Source organism: Odocoileus virginianus, chromosome 30 (genome assembly GCF_023699985.2).
Source record: "Odocoileus virginianus isolate 20LAN1187 ecotype Illinois chromosome 30, Ovbor_1.2, whole genome shotgun sequence".
NCBI classification, from domain to species: Eukaryota; Metazoa; Chordata; class Mammalia; order Artiodactyla; family Cervidae; genus Odocoileus; species Odocoileus virginianus.
In genome coordinates this window covers 7,266,788-7,274,876 of record NC_069703.1, presented here as the reverse complement: position 1 = coordinate 7,274,876, position 8,089 = coordinate 7,266,788, and the positions used below count along the sequence as shown (strand labels likewise).

General features: G+C 36.9%; 1 long non-coding RNA gene across 3 annotated transcripts in view; it reads left to right on the top strand.

Moving 5' to 3' along the window:
- Positions 1-4,125: 4,125 nt before the first annotated feature.
- The window catches only part of LOC110135104 (uncharacterized), a 37,495-nt gene continuing 33,531 nt past the window's right edge, over positions 4,126-8,089 (top strand). For 2 of the 3 annotated variants that reach the window (XR_011484682.1, XR_011484681.1), the window contains exons 1-2: positions 4,126-4,261; positions 6,554-6,744. This is a non-coding gene — a long non-coding RNA (uncharacterized lncRNA). The remainder of the gene's footprint in view (positions 4,262-6,553; positions 6,745-8,089) is intronic. The other variant, XR_002313264.2, reaches the window with a different exon arrangement.

Genomic DNA, 8,089 nt, shown 5'->3' with positions numbered 1-8,089 from the left:
TTTCTTCTCTGTGAAATGACAATGATGACAAGATCATCATTTTAGAATTGATGTAAAGATTAGAGATAATGCCCACAAAAGATTAGAAAAGGACCTGGTACAATAATGATAGTTACTGTTCTCTCACATAACTATGTAACTTTGTGTCTGTAAAAAATGAGTATAAGCACATATTACTTTCTGAAAACTGCCCAAAAAGCATTTCAGAGTTTATAGCAAATTATGTCAAGCTGATAATGCAGAAGGCAGCATAAAACATTGAAGAGAAGATGAGTTTAAAAGACAGACAAATCTCTGAACCCTTACATACTAGTAAAGAGATCTTGGTAAAGTTCTCCAAATCTTAGTTTCTTACTCTGTATAATGGATTGCATTAAGAATTAAATAAGCTGATATATGAAAAAGCATAATCCTTGACCTACACGAATGCTGGTTTCTTTCTCCATAGCTTCTCCTGCACTTACTCAGGTAAAGTAACACCATTTGGTCATGTAATTAGATGCACTGAACTACACATGTCACATTTTGTAGGTGACATTTAAAATGTGATCCCACGTGGTCACAATAAGCTTGAGGTCATTGAGGCATGAGGGGAAGGCGAGAAGGAGCAAGAAGGATAAGGGCCTGTAACCAACTACTTCTACCAAATTCCGTAAAATTCTGCAGACTGAGAAGTCTTGCAGAATTTTTCTGCTCAATGAAGTGTGTCCAACTCAAGAGTGCTTTATTGTTTTATTAAAAAGTGGGGAACTCCTTCCTCAAAAGGTTTGGCTTTCCTAAGACCCAGCAATTTCAAACACCCATCAAAAAAAATGTCCTCACTAAAGACAAGATCCTAAAGCCACCAACAATCACTATTGCATCAGATATTTTTTAACAGTAAAAATACCAAGGTGGTCCAGAGTCAATTAAAGAAAATAACCTAAGATACCAGGTGGTGCTGTGAAAGTCACTCAGTTGTGTCCAGCTCTTTGCAACCCCATGGACTAGACAGTCCATGGAATTCTCCAGACAAGAATACTGGAGTGGGTAGCCATTCCCTTCTCCAGGGGATCTTCCCAACCCAGGGATCAAACCCAGGTCTTCTGCATTACTGGAGGGTTCTTTACCAGCTGAACCACCTGGAAAGCCCAAAAAATACTAGAGTGGGTGGCCTATCCCTTTCTCCAGCAGATCTTCCCAGCCCAGGAATCACACTGGGGGCTCCTGCATTGCTCACAGGAGCAATTATTTACCAGCTGAGATACTAGGGAACCTCCCTGCCAATTCGAGGGGCACAAGAGATGCAGGTTTGATCCCTGGGTCAGGAAGATCTCCTGGAGGAAGAAATGGCAACCCACTCCAGTATTCTTGCCTGGAAAATTCCATGGACAGAGGAGCCTGGTGGGCTACAGTCCGTGGGGTCAGGAGAATCAGACGTGACTGAGCAACAAACCACACACCAACACAAGAAAACGTGGCATCACTTTAAGGAGCTTATTTAAATCAGAAAACCAGCTTTAAAACAAAAAAGGGATAATACAATCAAATCCTGGCTGAGTTTCAAATTTGGACATAGGTTCTTTTCCCAGATGATGTAGGAAAGTGTGTTCATTCATTCAGCAAATATGACTGAGAGCCCACTGCACATCAGATCTCTTTCTAGGCAGTGGGGAAGGCCATGTGGGCACAGCACTTTTTTTGAGAACTCCTGCCTTTGGTATGCATATCATCATGGGAGGGCAACAACTGATAAACAAGTGACATATCTGGTAGGCAGATGGTATTAAATGCTATGGAAAAGAATAATACAGACAGAAGCTAGCTATATGAAATGCAGTGTCCAGTGGGGAGGACTGCTATTTTAAATAGGGTACTCAGGGACATTTCCCCATTATAAAGGTGGCTTTCTGGGAAAGATCTTACAGGTGTGACAGGGGGAATCATTAAGATCTCTCGGGTATGAGCATGCCAGACAAAGAAAATGACAAGTGAAGGGCTTTTGAGGCAGGGACTTCCTTGGATTATTAAGCAAGTGCAATCCTAAAGTAAATCAACCCTGAATATTCATTGGAAGGGCTGAAGCTGAAGCTCCAATACTTTTGCCCCCTGATGAGAAGAGCTGACTCGCTGGAAAAGACCCTGATGCTGGTAAAGATTGAGGGCAAGAGGAAAAGAGGGCGAGAAAGGATGAGATGGTTGGATGGCATCACTGACTCAATGGACTTGAGTTTGAGCAGACTCAGGGAGATAGCCTGGCATGCTACACTTCATGGGGCCACAAAGAGTCAGATGCCACTTGGTAACTGAACAACAAAAGCAAGTGCAAAGAGAGTGCAGCTGAGTGAACCAAGGACAAGAGGAAACGATGAAGCCAAGATGTTATCTCAGGGACCAGATCCAGTGGCAACCATGAGCCATTACCAAGACTGCGCCTTTTATTGCGAGATGGGGACTACTAACAGGTTTTGACAAAAGGACTGAAATGAGATGACACTGGGCAGCTACTGTATTCATATCAGCTACACTGAAATGGACCGAAGCAGGGAGATAATAATCAAGATGGATGATGACAATGGCTATAAACCAATATTTTATTTTGAGAAAATTCCTTTTTTTTAAGATAGACTGCAAACAAATCGTATATGTGTGTGTTAATTTTTTGTTTATTTTTAGGAGGGACGGATTGGAGATCAATTTGAGAAGCCTGTTAGACATCCAACAATATCCAGCAAAGAAAGAAAGTGGCTATTTATTTCAGAGTTCAGGAGAGTGGTCCCGGCTAGAAATACAAATTTAGGGTTTTTCCACACACAGATGGCTCTTCAAGACTCAGAGAAGATGAGATAAGCCTAGAGAGAGCATAGAGAGAGAGGAGAGAGGCCTGCCTCAAGGAGAGGAGAGACAGCTAATGCAAGGACCTGTCGGTGAGTTGGAAGGACAATCAGAGAGCCTATGTTGTAGATGCTCCATGAAAGAATATTTTAAAAAGAAAGGAGTCATCTACTGCAGGGAAAAGATTATAGCCACTGAACTGAACTAATGTGGCTTAAAGAAAAGAGTATCCATGGTGCAGCCAGAGAAAAGAGAAGGAGAGGCAGGAGCTGGTAACTCAGGTTAAGGCAACATTTGGGTGGACTTTGCTCTAAAAGGGAACTGAGAACTGGGGAGACTGCAGGTTGTAGAAAACAGGGATTTTTTTGGTTTTGTTTGTGAAGGGGGAGAAATTAGAGCACAGAAGGAGAAAGTTTGATGCTGAGGAGAGAAAGGATGAGATGGCTGAAGTGGCATTCAGGGTCAGGGCACACAAGGTAATCTCTGACCCAAGTGGATGGGCTGGTCCCCAATAGGCATGAGAGGCATGCGGTCAACACCGCATCCCTCGGCAGGAAGCCAGGACCCCCGGCCCAGAGGCAAGTAAGAGGGTGAAAGTGGAAAGAAAATAAGTTCCGACACGTCAGACTAGTTAATGCTACCAGTCTCTCTAAGCTGTAAGTATGAACAGCTATAAAAAGCCAAGACAGTTGCCCCAGCAGCTGACCTGAACCTCGAAGGTAGAGACGTGTGAGAGGCCCATGTGATTATGCTCGGGAAGGGGTCTTAGATCTGCCACACAAGAAGAGTCTGTTTGAAATAGGGTGAGTGAAGAGAAGGGAAAATAGAGGGAAAAGAGTAAAGAAAAGGCCACACACAATCTTAAATTCAATATTTCACTCCCATTAAAGATAAGCTGTTTATAAGCTTCAGTGTAGGGCACATAATTCTAAGTAGAAGCTCTGTGGTTCCTCTTCCCAAACATAAATCATGATCACCCTCCACTCCGCACTCTGGGAGTCCTCCAGGCAAAGGGACAAGGCTTGAGGTATGGTAATAAAAATCTGAGCATTATAAAATCCACCCTGAGTTCCAAGAAGAAAAGAATAACTTGAAGAGAGCTCTGAAAAGTAGTTATTAAACCAGGCACTGTGCAGTATTACACATTTTATTAATGTTCTCAGGAATCCAAATGCACACCTTGATACCTATGTGAGGATTTTTTTTTCTAACTCAATTATGCCGGTATGTGCTTTAAAGATGAACTATGAAGTGTTTTTCGACTAAATGTCTTGATAAAGTAATGAATATTAAATACACTTCAGAGCCGCGGAAAGGACTGAGCCCGGCATGTCTTTGTGGTAGCTAAGGAGTGCCCCCTACAGCCTGACGTGCGCTAGACAAGCAGACGACGAGGAAGGAGCCGCTATAGTGCAGGAGGAGTCTCAGAAGGATGCAGTGAAGGAAGGTAAGAAACCTCGGCTGGGAGAATGTGACTGTAAAGCCTAAGAAATATGTGGACACTATAAAGTCCTATCTGCACATGTTTCTGAACAGCAAGAAATGACAAACTTTTGCATGGATTTTTCTTCTAGTTGGCTATCAGCACCTATTGCTTATAACGAAAAACTGAAAAATACAATGTATCAGTAAAGTCTGTTTTTGTTCTTTGGCTATTTTACATCAAGATTTGAATATACATGAAAATAATCGTGAAAAGGAGAACATTATACTCTCCTATGCAAAAGAAAACGGTATCTGGGATCAGAAATCATTTGCATCTGATGTTAGTAACATGAAAAGAAAATGTAACATATTTATTAAAATGAAGTTTGGGTTTGAGGTTTTATTCCTTTTTGTAAAGACTTCACAAAGAAGTATTTTATTTCTGTGAACATCATCTCTTAAAATGCTAATGATTTTCAAAATGAAAATCACAAGAAGACATGAAAGACTTAACAGCATATTTTAAAATACTCATAAATGCATACATAAATACTGTGTCAAATATGTTACATTAATATTCAAAATTATATCCTGTATAATGTATATTGCAACATTATCCAAGAGGCATAAAGTTTATGGTATATCAACAAATTGAAGGGAATAAATTTCATATAAAATAATACATTCAGTTTAATTTTCCATTTCTAAAGAAAAGGAGAAACAAAATATATATCAAAAACCCTTGAAATTTTTTACTGGAAATATTTCAAATACTAATATTGGTGTAATTTAAATATACCAGCATATTTGGTGTTAGTAACTATTAAATTAAACCCAGAATTATATAAAAGCTTAGCAATGGACAGAGCAATATTTATCGAAGTTAACAGCCTTTCACATGATCTTTGAATAAATGCAGATCTTTGGAAAACTGAATTTAACATCATAAAATGTTCATTTAAACTCAATTTCACATACATTCATGAGATATACATAAATATATATGATTAAATTGATAAATTTTACTTTAAGCATTTTGATAAAGAATGCTTTCACATTCAGAAAGAGACAATTAGGATCATATGGATTAAATATTTGTTTTTTTCTTATGAAATCTAATAAATTATAATATAGCATTTATATATCACTGCTTTCTATAAAATTATTAATAAAGTTGTGTAATGAGGAAATAATAAAATATTTTTGTTTCCTGTAGAAAAAACTAGAATATTAAAGAAAAACTGCTTGATATGTTAATCTAAGTATTCTGGCTATTAACCTAATAAACAGATTGTCTCTTCCTTCTTGCTTCCTAATAAGGTATATGTGACGCACTCAGATGTTAAAACATAGTCCTTGTGGAAATCTTGCTAAAAATTTTTAGTGTGTAGACCCCACAAATGTACTTTCAAATTAATGAATCTGTCTGTTTTCATATTTAATTAACCTTTCAAATGCATTCACCCACATTATAGAATCTTTGCCAGAATGCAATTTAAAATTAAATGATATTTTTAGTAGTATGAAATAATTGAAATATTTCAACACTGTCATGATTCTTTAATTTTTAAATCAAAAAAATAAAAGGAAGGAAAGGAGGAAGGAAGGGAGGGAGGGAGGGAAAGTAATCCATTGATTTAATTAAATGAATTAACATTTGTAAAATTAACAATTTCCAAAAAAAATATAATTAACAATTTCCAAAAACAGTTTTGGTCCATAAAGAATTTTAATATCCCTAGGTAACAATTAGAAATAAAAAACTAAAACGCATCCAAGCCTTAAATATTATTTAATGTTGATTATATAGACTTGACTTGTGGAAATCCACCAAAGAGCAATTAAGACAATTTAAAATAAACTTTTATTCAAATTGAAAACACAGTTGTAGGTTGTATATACTCCTTTGGTGTTTAGAAGATATCATAAATTCAGTCACTTCCTCATGCCCCGGAAAATTCAGCCCATTTTTTTTAGAAAGGCGATTGCTTTCATACTATTCCTACCATGAAAAATGCTACCTTTTTTGGCTAATACAAAGAAACCACAATTAACAGTGAAACCATAAATACTTTCTGTGTTAACCACAAATGGCCTTTCCCATAGAAAAATGGCTTACATGTGTTCTAAATGTGTTTGGTTTCATTTTGTATGGAAGGATCTGTGGGTATGTTTTTATCTAAGAAAAGAACATGGCATGCACATGCACAGCTTTCTAAAATGAGAAACACTCATTGGATTTAATCGTAGTTTTGTCTGGGCCGGAAATTCGGAATTAAGCTCCATGGGTGATGAATTTGGATTCTCTGGACAGGACTTCAGGGTCTACTTGCCAAACTTCCTTGGACTCTTCGTGAAGCAGAAGGCAGGAGGGACCGCTGCCTGTGTCACATTAGTGCCTCGCGTGTGACCATGGGCTGATCGCAGGAGTTTACTGACTTCACACTTTTCCACTCCATCGGTTCAATCTGGGTCTGTCGCCTGCACAACTGTTGACTGCTCTGGGTCAGTTCTCTGTGTGTGCCTGTCTGTGTGTAGTTGTACCTAATTTCTCGAGTATTAATTCATCATGTGAACATCAAGGTCTATGGAAATCTGCATATGTTTACATTAAGAATCATTTCTCTATGTGAATAATACACATGCTAGATAATCTTCTAAAACACTGTCCACACTCTGAGAATACAAGGGAAAGAGGAAGGCCTTCTCAGAACACGACCTTGTGCTCACTTCCATAGCTGTCTCCTTGCAAAGAGCCTAAATGGAAATTAACACAAATTTTCTTCTGTAGATTTTCACTGGCCAGAAATAAATTATAATAAGGAAATCTAACTGAAAGTCAGGCATTGTTCAGAATGCTTGATTGAATTTATACCCACAAAACAACCATCAAAGTAAAAGATTTTTCCCATATAAATTATCTTTGGAAAACTTTTTTATAAAAATGTGTACCATTATAAAGATGCATTTGCTCCTTTATTACATAAAGTTTATCTTAATAACTTACAGGACTATTCTAAAAAATAAAAAGGCAACCTTCTTATCAATTACAAGCTTAAAACAATAAACTGAACATTTGGAGTTTTTTCAAACATTCTGTTTATTTTAAATGTGTTGAGAGAATTTCTGGTTTCAAAAGAAAGAAAATCATAATTTTCAGGGCCCTATAATAATTTTCTCTTATTTAAAAAAATAGTATATATTCATAGCACTGAAACCAGCTTAAGAAGAAGAAATCCTATTCAGAAAATTGTTTACCATCATGCAGACAAAGCTATTGATTGAGCTATCATTATATTGCTTTTATACTTTGTGAATTTGTGATTACTTTGAATATATTTATTAAATTGGTGATTCAAAATTAGAATTCTTTGGTTAGTTGATTCGTTTTCATGAGGATAAGTTTCAGAAAGGGTGTAGCAGTAAGTTATTGCCCTGGTGGGGGCCTCACCCCCAAAGGAAGGGATAATGGAATTTTCTAATACTGTAGGCTTTTATTTATTAAAATAACTATCTCCCTTTTATTTTGAGCTATGTAATATACTACAACAAAACTCAGAAAGTCTTTTATTTTGTTTATATCCAATTATCCTTTTAAAATGTGGACTCAAAAATATAAAGTCAAAATAAAAAATACAGAAACCTGTATTAATCTTGGACATATTGAGAATTAGGCTGCTCTGTTTATAACCAAAGCAGCTACTACCCCATTTAAAATTTTGTTAGATGTATATTGTTAAAAGGGTGAGTGTGATGAGAGACTTGAATTTAATTGTGGTTAAAAACTTCAGACAAAGCACATGAAAATAAAATATTAACCTAGTGAGAAAACTGTAAACACCTTTTTGAT